We start from the raw sequence: 15,028 nt of genomic DNA, 5'->3' as shown, positions 1-15,028 counted from the left end.
AGATCAAGGAAATAACAGGTAAAAAAGTCAAACAAGCATCCATCGTAAAGGACAAAAAAGGTAAAATAATTACAGATTTAAATGAAAAACTGGCAAGAGGGACAGAATACATTGAAGAACTTTTTGCAGACGAAAGACCAAAAATAGCAGTGGCAGAACCTACTGACGACACAACAGGGCCTGAAATCCTAAAAAGCGAGATAGAATATGCTATAAGGAAACAAAAGGGGGTAAAGCTGCAGGACCAGATGAAATTCCTGTAGAATTGTTGAAACTTATAGCCGACGACACACTTGAAATAATGGTGAACCTCTTTAACACAATTTATAGAACAGGCATCATACCAAAGAAATGGCTCTCCTCTACTTTTGTCACAATCCCGAACACGAATAACGCCAGAGAGTGTTCAGACCACAGAACTATAGCAGTGATGAGCCACACACTAAATGTATTTTTAAAAATAATTCACAAAAGAATATTTAATAAATTAGAAGAGGACATAAGCGCCACACAGTTTGGATTCAGAAGTGGACTGGGAACACGGAAAGCTTTGTTTGGTCTGAGTGTGTTAATGCAAAGATGTTTGGATGTAAACCAAGACCTCTACGTAGGTTTCATATATTTTGAGAAGGCCTTCGATAAAGTCAGGCACCAAAAGCTGTATGAAATCCTAAGAAGCAAAAACATCGACAGTCGCGACATTAACACCATATCCAGGTTGTACTGGGAACAAACAGCAAAAATCAAGGTTGATAATGAGTTAACCGAAGAAATTGAGATTCGTCGAAGTGTGCGTCAGGGTTGTGTGCTTTCTCCACTACTATTCAATATATATAGCGAAACAATATGTCAGGAAGCGCTCCTAGAGCAAAAAATTGGTATGAACATTAACGGAGAGTTAATTAACAATATACGATACGCTGATGACACGCTAATAGTAACAGATAACCTAGAAAATTTACAGTATTTGATGGAAAACATAAACACTCATACCAATAAGTATGGTCTAAAACTGAACATCAAAAAGACTAAATTCATGATTGTAACAAATAAGCTATACACCAATGTGAAGTTAACCATAAATAATCAGCCAGTTGAAAGAGTTACGTCCTACAAATATTTAGGGGTTTGCTTCACTGATACTAATGACCAGACAAGAGAAATCAAGAGGCAAATTGAGATAGCGAGACAATCGTTTGTCAAAATGAAAAAGTTCCTATACAGCCGGGACATAAATATAAACTTAAGAACGAGAATGTTAAGGTGCTATTTTTTCTCCGTTCTACTGTACGGCATGGAAGCTTGGACACTAAAAAAGATAAACATCAAAAACATTGAGGCATTCGAGATGTGGTGTTACAGGAGAATGTGGAAAATACCATGGACAGAAAGAGTAACAAATCAAGATGTCTTGCTGAAGATGGGGAAGGAATGCGAAGTCATAAAAAACTGGAGTATCTAGGCCACATAATGAGAGGAGAAAAGTACTCTCTGCTAAGACTCATAATCCAAGGAAAAATCTCGGGAAAGAGAAATGTGGGACGAAGGAGGATTCCTGGTTGCGAAATTTAAGGGAGTGGTATGGGTGCAGTTCAATACAGTTGTTCAGAGCTGCAGCCAACAAAGTTAAGATTGCTGTATAGAGTGCTCCGATAGGAGACGGTACTGCAAGAAGAAGACAAAGTAACCAAAATTACTATCTACAGACCATTGATTAGACCCGTAGGAACCTACAGTTGTGAGAACTGAGTAATGGCAAAAAAGATGAAGCTCTACTCAGGACATTCGAGAGAAAGATACTGAGAAAAATATAGGGACCGGTGCAAGAGGAAGACGGTACATGGAGAATCAGGAGAAACAATGACATTAATGAAATAAATGAAGAGCACGATATTGTAAGATTTGTTAAAAGTCAAAGACTGTCATGGCTGGAACATATTCAGAGACAAGAAGATACAAAAAATAAAGAAAATATTACAATGAAAGCCGAAAGGAAAGGAAGACGGAAAAAGGAAGACGAAAAAAGAAAGACCCAGAGATAGTTAGATGACGTGGAAATCTAACTTGAAAACTATGAATATAAGACGATGGAGGAGAAGGCAAAGACCCATCCAGGGTTATGAAGCCAAAAGAAGAAAAATAATGATCAAGAACGCTATCTGAATGTTTAATCCCATCGTGAGTAGACCACTGAGAGACTTTAATGGCGCTGTTCCTGTGTTGTGGTTGTCAGGGCTACTATTATAACAATATTAAAAGATTAGTCATAGTCTGGAAGAGAGTAAAATAAATATAAAGAAGGCATGTCACAATAAGTAATTAAGAAGAAGGTATATTTGCTTCCAACAGATCATTTTGTCTCTTCCTGTACATTTTTATTATATAAAAATTTAAAGTAGCCACCCAATGTTCGTCTCCTTGACACCACCAAATCCTGTTCAGTAATTCCAAGATTCGTGTAGCATTTCCGAAAATCGAATCTGTTACCAATATTAATTACATCCCTCTCAAAATCTTGCAATAATATAAAAAGACATTGCGGTTATATCAGCAGACAGTACTCCTCCGCCATCCTCGTCATCTTACACTTTGATTGCGTTCTTCTTATAGAAAGTGACAGTGTGGTGGGAAACTATAAAACAGTTTGGCAGTGAAAAACATTTCTTCAGACTAGTGTGGTTTGTGCAGTTTGAAAAGTGACATTTTTAGAAAAAAGGTTTGTCTCTTTTTGACTAAATACGTTTAATTCGAAAACAAACAATAATTTTAAATTTTTAAGGGTGGATCTTTTGATCTAGAGAAAAAAATAATTAATTTGTTTACAAAAATAAATTTGCAAAACTTACAAAAAATAAAACTTAAATCTTATTCAAATAATTAATTTTAATTAAAAATAAAATAATTTACTTGACAAAAGGAAAACATGTACAACTGCAATAATTTTTTTTAACATTTATGTGAAGGATAGTAACATTTTTAAAATTTTTTTATCCTTCTTTTCTTCGTTTTAGTAATATAAATTAAGCCGTATTTCGTAGCATAGGTACATAAATTTTTATTTCTCAAATTATAATTTTTAATTAAAGTACGTTCTGCACATTTATTTTCCATATCTAAGTATTTTCAAATCTTTTGTCTGGTATACATAACGATTTTATGATTCTTATTCTATTTTTTTTAAATTTAAATATGTGCACTCTCTGATTGAACTGGAATAATTATGCGGCTGTAGTTTCGTATTGCAACGAAATTGAAAATGGTTATTCACTTTTGATTTACATGTTTACTCTGATTGGAGTACGAAGGAAACCTTTCTCGTTGGAACTTTACCGCGGTGAGCAGATGGGACGTGAATTATAAATTGTAAAATTCCCTCATCTTCCTTAGTCTCAGCATCCGTTATGGCTTGCAAATTGTAGAAGCCTCTGAGGTGTTACCAGAGAAGATTCCCATTGTTTTGAATCTGGTAGGGTATAGAGTAACATTTTTGGATGTTGTTTTATGTGTTTTTAGATTGAAAACTTAGTTTTTTTTAAATATGTGTGTTTTTATTTGTATGTATGGGAGGGATATTGACTATAATTTAAATAGTTTAATATCAATTTTGTTTTTCTGTTCTACGTTTACCATTATTGGTTTTCTATCTTACTCATTTTGATCAGCCAAATCTATTATTGCTTTATTCAATATTCCATCTATTTTAATTTCATCTAATCTTGGGATTTGATATTTTTATTGAATTTATTTAACCTTTTTAGTTCTTCTTTTGCGGTTTAGTTATAAGAAAGTATTCGGCTTCAAAAATCGTATGTATAATGAGATTTCTGGCCCAGTCTTCTTCTTTTCATCTTCTTTCATTTAACTCCACTAAGACATTCTGTGGTCTAGGTAAAAAAAAACTTATTAGGAATTTAAGGATTTCTCCTAACGACACAGGGAAATTCTGTAAAAAAAACTTAGATTCGCTCCAATTTTAGAATGTGGTATACCTAGTGTGACCAACTCCAAGTCAGTCCAACTCGGGACAAGGCTGAAAGAAAAACCTAAAATCCGGAACTTTTCAATGAAAATCGGGCCATTTTTTTTAAATACCTATACAACTTTAATATCATTTTATTGATTATTTAACATTTTTATGTTGACAAACATTTTTTTGATGGGATGAGTTGTAATGATAATTACATTTTTGTTAGTTTTTGATGTCTCGACTTCCAATCTGGAAATCGTTCTCAAAAGGGAAAAATTAGAAAATTTAACTGATGTTGGATTTCCATGTAAATAGAACCTTAGGTTAATATCAAAAATTTTTATCATTATTTGGTATTCATATTTTTGAATCGTCTTTCAGAAGACGATAATTAAAATACAGAAACGGGAAAAAGTTCAGGGTTTGAGTTTGTGTAGAACTGTAATACCACGATATAAAATGCAAGCGTTTTGGATGTGGTATTAGTATTACACTCTAGAAATCGACTTTTTTTCGTCCCACCAATTCAGTTTGATGTGAATTACGTATTCAAAATTTCACAATAGAATTTTACCAATTTAGGTTGAAAATTCGGATGGCCCGGAAGCCTTGCCCGGGACGCCGGGACACGACTTCGTAATTCGGGCCATGTCCCGGATTTTTCGGGCTAGTTGGTCACACTAGGTATACCCCTAATATGTACAAGAAAGTAAGTACGTGAAGTTGCTAGCCTGTATAATATGGAAACCACTAATATTCTATGTGATAGATAATAAAGAAAAAGCCCTCATTGATGAACAAGAAATTATTGAAAGCTGGAGTAACTATGTAGGTAACTTAATTGTTTCAAGATGATAGACCAACCAGATAATAAAATATAAATCAAGAAGGACCCGATTTTTTAAAATCTGAATGTATGAATGCCATTAAATAAGCCACAACCAAGAAAGCAATTAGACCAGAAAACATCCTAACTGAACTCTTGAAAATAATAAGAAGGATCACATCAGTGCCCTAGTTTTTTAACTTTGTGTATACTACTGGTGAAATATCTACGGAGTGAGTGAAGTCTGTTTTTATAACACTTCCGAAGAAACAGAAGACAAAAAGATGCGATGAATACAGATTAACTTGAGTCACACATTGAAAAATTTTTCTTCGCATAAGCAATAAAAGAATGAGAAGTCAATGCCAATAGAATCTAAATGGTACCTAGTTTGGATTTAGGAATGTACTTGGTATTTATGAGGCACTTTTGTCTTATATTTCTCCAAAAGTGCCACAACCAACTTTAAGGTATATATCTATAGCTTTTGATAGGATATAGCATAGAACGGGTTTAAACATATTAAGAACCAAGAGCACTGATGGTAGTGATCTGCGTATCATAGAAAACTTATTCGAAGAAGAAACCAGTCGTTTGAGTCGAAGGAAGATACATTGAACAAAGCGTCAGACAGGGATGCATTCTATTCTTATTTAATTCAATATCTACTGGGATATATCTTTCAAACAAGCTTTGCATAATAAACACTTTGCCATAGCTAAACAACATTAGTGCTTACTTGTAGATAGAAATGTGCAATGACAAACAATTATTTCGACTAGCTGAATACCGCGATCTTGTCAATATAATTGCCAATGTTAGGGGACCTAAAATGGTACCGAAAGAAGAAAATAATTAACTCTAATTCCTTAATCTTTTGGATATTTAACGTTAAAAAAAATAAAAAAATAAAAAAAAATTAAATAAAAAAAATAAATAAAAAAGAATAGAGAATTCTTTGTAAAAGGTATATTTAAAAGACCTCAATAAGGGTTACATCACAAAACAAAACGTTTTAGGATTAACAGGTAATCTATCATCAGTGTTAAGCCAATAGCACGCATGCGTGGATGCGTGAGCCACCAAAAAGTTATGGGTAAAAACCCTTTAAAAGTTGCAAGATCTTTATTAAAATAGATGGACGTTGCAAATATTCCTGGATATGAAAGGATTCCTTGCATATCACATCCACGTGGGTTAGAGTCCTGTGTTGCCCTGGGTAATATCCAGGAATATTTGCAACATACATCTATTTTAATAATAATATCTACAGTCGGAAAAATGAATGAATGCCCATGAACGATCACCTCAATCACTGATTTTGCATTTGCTATCTTTTTTTTATAACAAACGTTTGTTATTTATAGAAAAAGACGGCAAATACAAAATAAGTGATTGATGTGATCGTTCATGGGTATTCTTACATTTTTCCGACTGTAGTATCATTTAAGATCTTGCAATTTTTAAAGGATTTTTACCCATAACTTTTTTTTGGCTCACGCATCCACGCATGCATGCTATTGGCTTAACACTGATGATGGATTACCTGTTAATCCGAAAACGTTTTGTTTTGTGATGTAACCCTTATTGGGGTCTTTTAAATATATCTTTTACAAAGGATCTTGTATTTTTAATGATTTATGGGATACAGTGTATTTTTATTTAATGTTTCTTCCGATGCAAAGATTCTCCTTCGGTATTCGGTGTAAAGGTGATTATCGCAGCCTTTGGTTTATTTATGTATTCAAGCTGTGCAGCTTTTTTCATCCAATTGCGTAAAATTAGCATAATGAGTTGATATAATAGGGTTTTTACTGAAGCTTATTCAATTCTACCTCGAACTCTTTCTTGACTGCAATAATAGAATAGAAATATGCTTTATTGTCATGAAAAATTTAACAATTTTATAGACAAAGCTTACAAGAATCATAAATAAAAACAGTAACAAATACAATTTACTAAAATTATACAAATCGTCAATATAAATAAAACATAATAAAGTCAAATAAAAATCAGTAACAATCTATTGCAAAATTTAAAAAAAATTGCAAATTGCGTAATCTACCTTAAGAAATTTAATAAGTGATTTAATAAGTTATGCTGCTGCATATGACACTCAAATATAGATTAAGATTCTACTTATACATAAAAATACTGTAATTTCTTAGTTATTGGTTAAGAAACTCTGCTATTGAATAATATGGTCTTTCAGATAAATAGACTTTTGTCATTTTACGGAACTTGGGGAAAGATGTTGCAGATTTAAGTTGTAGAGGGAGATGGTTGTATAGTTTTTTTGCAGAATATAATATAGATTTCTTTACTAACTCACTGGACGGGATCGGTAAATAGATGTCAAAAGTAGAATTTCTGGTGGAATAGTCATGTCTAGGTCTTTCTGGAAAAACATGTAGATGTTTACGAATTAAGCAAACAGTTTCTAAAATATATAAAGAAGGTAATGTTAGAATTCTGTGATCTTTAAAGTAGCTTCTGCAATGTGTTGTTCTTCTGAGGCCAAACAGATATCTGATTGCTCTTTTTTGCAATTTAAAAATAACATCGGATTGGGCAGCTGTACCAAAACCCCAAAAAGGCAGACCATATCGAAGATGGGACTCGAACAATGAAAAGTATGTTATTTTGGAAGAGGCTAAATCCATTTCCTTCGAGACAGATCTTATTGCAAAGCAAGCTGAGGATAGTTTCTTGCTTAACACATCGATATGAAGGGACCATTTAAGGTTGCTATCTAAAAAAATACCAAGAAACTTTACAGAATCAACGATACTGATCTGGCTGTTATGAAGAGGTAAGGGTTGAAGAGTTCCTTTATAGGGTAATGCGACTGTTTTATCTACGTTAAAAGAGAGTAAATTAGAATCTGACCAGGATTTTATTGTGAGTAGATCAGAAGTTATAGTAGCATGAAGAGTTGCGATATTTGAGTTGCTCCAAGTGATACTGGTATCGTCAGCAAAAAGAAAAACTTTTCCATCGATTTTTAAACTAGTGATGTCATTAATAAAGATAAGGAAAAGTAAAGGACCCAATACTGAACCTTGTGGTACCCCACATACAACATTTCTGAGACTAGAGTCTGTATCATTTGCTCTAACGAGTTGTTTCCTATTTTCCAAGTAAGATTGAAACCAGTTCAAAGAAATACCTCGAATTCCATAGAAATCTAGTTTTTTTATCAAAATGTCGTGATTTACACAATCAAAAGCTTTGGCATAATCACAAAAAACAGTGGAAGTGTGGAGATTATTGTTTAATGCTTGATAAACCTCATGTAGTACAGAAAACATGGCATCGGTGGTACATTTATTATTTAAAAAGCCGAACTGATTTTGTGATAAAATCTTGTTATCAACGGGAAAGGACATAAGTCGGGCTTTTATGAGTCTTTCAATAATTTTGGAGAGTACCGGTAGTAATGCAATAGGTCTATAATTGCAGGCAATAGATTTTTCACCACCCTTATGAAGAGGAATAATGATGGCCGTCTTTAGGCACTCTGGAAATTTACCTTTCTCAAAAGAATCATTTATTAGAGAGATGAGGACTCCCAACACATTGTCTGGGAGATTTGAGAAAATTTTTATGGATAGTCCATCGGTACTACAGGAAGATTTGCTTTTGATACTCTTGATTGTTTGGATCAGTTCAGATTTACCAATCGGTCTTATAAAGAATGAATTCGAAACCTTTCCTGAATTAGGGAGATAGGAAATGGGATCTTGTTGTGACACAATAGTTGATGTTATATTTTTACTCACATTAACAAAGTATTCATTTAGATTTTCTGGGTCTGGAAGGAAAAATGTTTGAGATGTGTGAGTTTTACTTCGAAGATCGTTTATTATGGACCAAGTTTCTTTTGCAACACTTTTGGAGCTTCTGAGACGATTTTGATAATACAATTTTTTAGCCGATTTTATAAGTTTTAAATAGATTGCCCTGTACTTGGTGATATATTCAATAACAGAGACGTTGGTAGTAAATTTCTTGATATACAGTAGTGAACGCATGTTTTTGGCTGATATGCGGACACCTTTGGTAGTCCAGGGTTTGCGATGTTTTTGCTTAATTGTGATTAAAGGAAATGCTGTATTGAAGATACAGACCAGCTTATTCAAAAAATCACTGAAATTATGATCGACATCCAAGGAAGGAAAGTGCCACTCAGAGGTTAAGCATAAATTTTGGAATTTACGAAAGTTCCGACCGGAAAAAATCCTGCCTAAACGTCGAGTTTTCGAGGAGGACTTGCTAAAGATGTTAAACTTCGTATACACCGCTTCATGATCAGATAGTCCCGCATTAACAGTTGTAGCGCAGACGTCAAGGGGTGAGAAATCTGAGACAATATAATCAATTATGGTAGATGAAGTCTTTGAAATCCTTGTAGGAGAATCAATGTGCATTGATAGACCATATGATTCAAATATGTTGACCATGGATATTTGTGTAGCACAAGCAGCAGCATAATTAATGTTGAAGTCCCCGCATAAAATTTTTCTGCTTTTATGTGGCAGGTCATCTAACAAATTAAGCAGGTTCTGAAAAAATAGTTCCACGGAAGAGTCAGGTGATCTATAAATGCAAATAATATAAAGATTAAGGTTCTTACTGTAAACTAAGGAAAACTCAAAGAATGCTTCACTTAATAGAAAGTCATATTTTGTTACTAGAGAAAAATCATTATTTGTAGAAAGAATTAGGGTGCCTCCATGAGCTGAACTTGGACGGTCATACCTAGCAATAGTGGAATATTTTTCTACAAAAAAAGGCTCGTTGACTTCAAGCCAGTGCTCAGTAACCGCAACTATCGGTGGAAACCCTAATTCCTCTAGAAACAGAAATAATTAATCAGTTTTATATCTTATAGAACGAATATTAATCAGTTACGAATATTAATCTTATAGAACGAATAACCACTTACTTACTTGGAGAATTACCCAGCACTTTACCATAAGTTCTATATTTTAAATTTTGAGATGGGCTAATGTCATCTTCATATCCCCAGTTTTGCTTTCTTAAAGGTAGGTCAGCATATTCAGCTTAATTCCTCAGCATTAACAACTTTCTCTCCATTTTATCTTCAAGACAGGGCCGCGCCGTCCACATGTGCAATGTGTGAGGCGCACACAGGCGCCAGCAATTAGGGGGTTCCACTAGAGTTGTTCCAAATATTTTACGCAGGTCAAAACAACACTTACCCATGTAACGACCTTGCCACCCTGCATATCTCAACTTCAAAGGTAGGTACATTACGTATTGATTTATACAATCTGCATAAACAAGAAAAATCCTGTAAAGATATGCAGCCACCGGTCCAGCAGAATTTTTCCTTTAAAGCCATTGTACAAAAATTTGATAGACATGTATGATGCTTTATGTGATATAACACATTCGGATTTTGATCTTGATTCAAAATATGAAGCTAGATGTTTAGGAGAAAAAATATCAACATTTAAATTCATATGCTCAGTCCACTTGTAGGTATGGTATGAAGTTCTGATGAAAGTTAACTTCGTTAGCAAAATTTTACAATCAAAAACAATGAATATGCAGCCTGTCTTAAATGCTTTACAAGAGTAGCGTAGGCGCAAAATTTTTGCGGCAATATGTTTGAAATTCATTCATTTTTTCTTTCAAATTCTGAGAAAACTAATATGTATTTTTGAAAAATTTAAACCCAGAATGAAAGATTGCATTATTACCGAGGGCGGAAAATCCCTGAAAACTTTTATAATGTTTATTTTAATAAGTTACAGGGTGAAAAAAAAATTTAGTCTGATTTTTAATTTCAAATATCTTATTCGAATGAAACTTTTTGGTTATTCTAAGGGACTTTCTGCCCTCGGTAATAATATAATATTTCATTCTGCCTTTAAATTTAGAAAAATACTTGAATATTAGTTTTCCCAGGATTCGAAAAAAATGAATTTATTTAAAACACACTGGAGCGAAATTTTGCGCCTACTCCCTTAAAACAATTCTTACCCTATTTTCGGATATATAGCAAATTTAATGATGCTATTACTACAACAAATAAAACTGCAGAGAAACTGGATGTGAAGGCCAATTTTCAACCAGACACACAGTTCGGCGTCGGAATAAAAACAGACGGTTCGATTACGAACATAAAGACGAACCGATTTTGGATTCTAAAATGTCATACAAAGTTAATTTCTTTTATTGTGTTCTCGACCAAGCATTAATTTCAGTAAATGAAAGATTTTCCATAATGGAAAATCATGTTGATCCTTTCAAATTTTTATATAATTTAAACGACAGTACAGAATACTCACAATTCAAACTTTTGTGTGGAAATTTGTAAAAAATGAGATTTAATGATCATCTAGATATAGGGGGAGACGATTTAATTGAAGAAATTATACAGCTTTAGCCTTTCTTCAAATAATTAAATAATGTTTGTAAAATTTTCAAATTTATATTTTTAAACGTATTTACTGCAGTTTACCCAAATTTAGCAATAGCTCTTCGCATTCTGCTCACTCTACCCATATCTGATGCCACTGCTGAACGATCTTTTTATAAACTGAAACTTAAAAAATTATTTGAGATCGACCATCAGTCAAGGGCGGTTGACAAATTTATCAAGCATCTCTATAGAGTCGTCAGTATTAAATCAAATTTATATTCACCATATTATAAAAAGATTTTTCAATCTGAAGACGCGAAAAGTTATTTTTTTATAAAATAGTAGTATTTCATGTTCTCCTACCTTATTTTAACTTACTTTATTTTCATGTTGCATATGTAAGAATTTTTAGTTATTTTTTTTTTAGTTACAATAAATAATTATTTATTTTGGGGCCATTAAATGTTTTGCGCACAGGCGCTACCACGTGCTGGCGCGGAACTGCTTCAAGAAAACCCTTTCTTAGCGTTAAATGTCCCATTCTCAGCAGATATTAGTCCACTCGTACTCGTACATATATTGATTTCCTTCGTATTGAGGATCACATGAAGCGTTATCATGATCATCATCATTCTCTTTACGTTTATCCATATGCAGGGTGGCTTTCCTAATTACATTTCTCCATAAATTTTTATCGGGGGTCATACCAATATCAATCCCCTTTACCAACATGTTCTGCCTAAGCGTTTTCCTCCAGGTCATTTTCTATTCCTTCCAGGAATACTCAGATCAGCAATTCTTCGTACTGAGTGATTAATGTTTCGACGTTGAACACGCATAGTCCAACCTATGCTCTCTCATTTTGGAATCAATTGGTGCCACCCCTAGACTCCCTTTAATATACATACTCATTCTTAATTTCCTCTTTCCTTTTTTGTCACTTCACTCAACCATCTAAGCATTATCATTTCCTCTTTTTTTAAACTGCGCAACATTTAGTTCCATTCATCATAGCTGTTCTTATGAGAGTTTAATAGAATTTTCTCTTCAGCTTTATTGGAATTTTCTGTCACAAACGACACCACTCGCTTCCTTCCATTTCATCCATCCAACTTTAATTCTACTGCATGCATCTCCACCTATTTTCCCACGACTCTGCAATACCCGTCCTAAATACTTAAAAAAACTATTACTTTTCACAATCATTTCACCATCCAAAATTAACATTTTATTTGTATTAACTTCATTTTTAAATGAACATTCCAAATACCCTTTTTTTGGTATACTAAGTTTTAAACATTTTTCCTCGGCCATTTTCCACCTTTTGTTCTAAATCGTTTACAGCATATCTACATTAAGCTCCAGGGTATGTTACTCTGTAGTTTCGCTGTTATCTGATCCACTAGTGAGAATAAATTAATAAGGACTAACCACTGAGCCTGGTCCTAACACTATCTGTTACTACCTCATACATGTTTTTAACAATCTTTACATATTTATCTGGAACTCTTTTCGTACTGAGAATAAAACTCTAATATATGAACTCTATCATATGCTGTCTCAAGATCAATGAATCCCAAATGTATGTGGTTTTGTTTTAGTTTACTTGCTATTTTGATTGAGAATAAGCCACAACTTTACTTTAAAATAAATTTATTTTAACGTTTTGATTTCCATTTCGGAAATCTATCCCAAAATACAAAATATTCATGTATTAAGATGACACAAGAAAATAACTTCAAAATTTCGTTTATTTGTTGTATAATTAAATTAAACAAGAATAAAAAACCGCTAAACGCCGTAAAAATGAGTGGCGCATACAATATTCCAGCTACAAAAGATCTGATAAGAATATTACGTGGCGCGAAAATGTATTTTCATTTTGATGCAAAATAAAATTTTAGTTTTATTTTAAACGATTTTTCCATAATATTTGCTAAATTTGAAGTAAAACGCGCCACAAAAGAGTAACTTTGATACAGTTTGAATTTTGAAACTCTTTTGTGGCGCGTTTACTTCAAATTTACCAAATATTATGGAAAAATTGTTTAAAATACAACTAAAATTTTATTATGCATCAAAATGAAAATGCATTTTCGCGCCACGTAATATTCATATCAGATCTTTTGTAGCTGAAATATTGTATGCGCCACTCATTTTTACGGCGTTTAGCGGTTTTTTATTCTTGTATCAGGAGTTTTTCAAAGTTTTTTATAAATTAAATGTATGAAGTTGAAAGCAATTTTTCTCGATTACACGTTAAGCTTTATAAATGGTCGCCTTTGTCACATTATCTCCCAAATGATCTAGTGTCGATGTCTAGTCTCCCAAATGTACACTAGATTTTTTTCTATTCGAAATAGATTGAAAAAAAATGTTGGGATGGCCGGTTAATGAACTCGGATTGCCCGTTGCCAGATCAAATTTAGCGTCGTAACCACTAAAACTACATAAACCATTTCGGGAATAATCGTTAATTTTGTTATACTTTTGTAGCTTAATAACTTCTAAACGGCTTACTTGATTTTGATCACTAAAAATGAGTTTAAAACGTATTGACAAGTAGTATCTGATGCATCTAAGGTCAAGTATGATAACTGAAGCTATTACAGGAATTATTGAGTTTGAAAAACCGTTTTTCCATAGGAAATAATAGGAAATAGATTTGATCATATTTATGAAGCCTATAACTTAAAGATTCGAATTTTCCCGGATATGAGGTATACACCGTCAGATTCATCTAGAGTCCTTCTATAAACTCTCAGTTATTGGCGCAATTCGTAGGTTGAAATTTTGAGTAAAATTGTCGAAAAACCAAAATTTTCAAAGTTTAATTTTTCAGTTTTTTGGCAATACTGAGCCGTGTCTATGTCTGATCCTAATGGCTTAGACACCATTTGAAAGCTTAACTCAACACTATTGATTTGGTGTATTTGGGATTCTCCTGTCTCTTCTTGAACCGAAGATATATACCCCCAAAAAATATGCTGTTTTGTACCTACCAAGTCCTATAGCTGGCTTACGGGTGGTCAAAAGTCACAAACTACACCGGTTCTGAATCGTCCCTGACCCCCTCTTCAAACACAGAAAAAAATTCAGATCAGTTTTAGTCCAGGGCGCATCTGTTTTGAGATGGACGTTGAGAGGTGACTCAAATTTTTTTGCAGAAATTGCTTGAAAATAAATCAAATAATAATATTTGAGTTATCCTCCCTCTCAAAAAGGTCCGGAACATTGTTTAAATAATCAAAATGTCAAAAATTTAAGGAAAAATTCGATTTTTTTCTTCGTTTTTTGATTATAACTTTAAAAGTATTCATTTCCGAGAAAAGTTGTACTAACATAAAAGGTGCGTATTTAAATTTACTACAATATAGAATTGGTTAAAAATTTAAAAAATAGTTATCCTAGTTGCAAAATAGCAATAATTGCGAAAAAACCATACAAAAACAAGTATTCGCATTTTACGTTTTTCAACCATTTATGCTACACTTAGGACCTTCATATTTCATTCAGAAAAACTTTATGATACAGTAAAACAATACTGTAAATTTCATTAAGATCGGTTCAATAGATTTTGCAAAATAAATTTTGCAATCCAGCTTTCGCACAAAAAATTCATTTTTTCAAAACGTTACAGGACTGAAAATAAAGCAGATAGCAAGTTAAAATTCTTTTTGCTTATAGAAGTGTACTGTACCTTTCATTTGCAATTTTCAAAATTAAAATCGATTAATTACCACGGCGTCAGAAAATTTTTGAAATAAACAATAATTTTTGGTGCTACGCGCAGGACAGCGGTGTTCGATTCACACAAGTTGATTTCCAACAAAAATTTCTT

At 33.0% G+C, this 15,028-nt stretch overlaps 1 protein-coding gene across 2 annotated transcripts in view; it reads left to right on the top strand.

Moving 5' to 3' along the window:
- Positions 1–2,562: 2,562 nt before the first annotated feature.
- Positions 2,563–15,028, top strand: part of LOC114330529 (uncharacterized) — a 38,953-nt gene continuing 26,487 nt past the window's right edge. For both annotated transcript variants that reach the window (XM_028279884.2, XM_028279883.2), the window contains exon 1: positions 2,563–2,716. The gene's annotated coding sequence lies outside the window, so the exon portion shown is untranslated. The remainder of the gene's footprint in view (positions 2,717–15,028) is intronic.

This window comes from Diabrotica virgifera, chromosome 3, assembly GCF_917563875.1.
Source record: "Diabrotica virgifera virgifera chromosome 3, PGI_DIABVI_V3a".
NCBI lineage: Eukaryota > Metazoa > Arthropoda > Insecta > Coleoptera > Chrysomelidae > Diabrotica > Diabrotica virgifera.
This window is presented reverse-complemented; position numbering and strand designations above follow the sequence as displayed.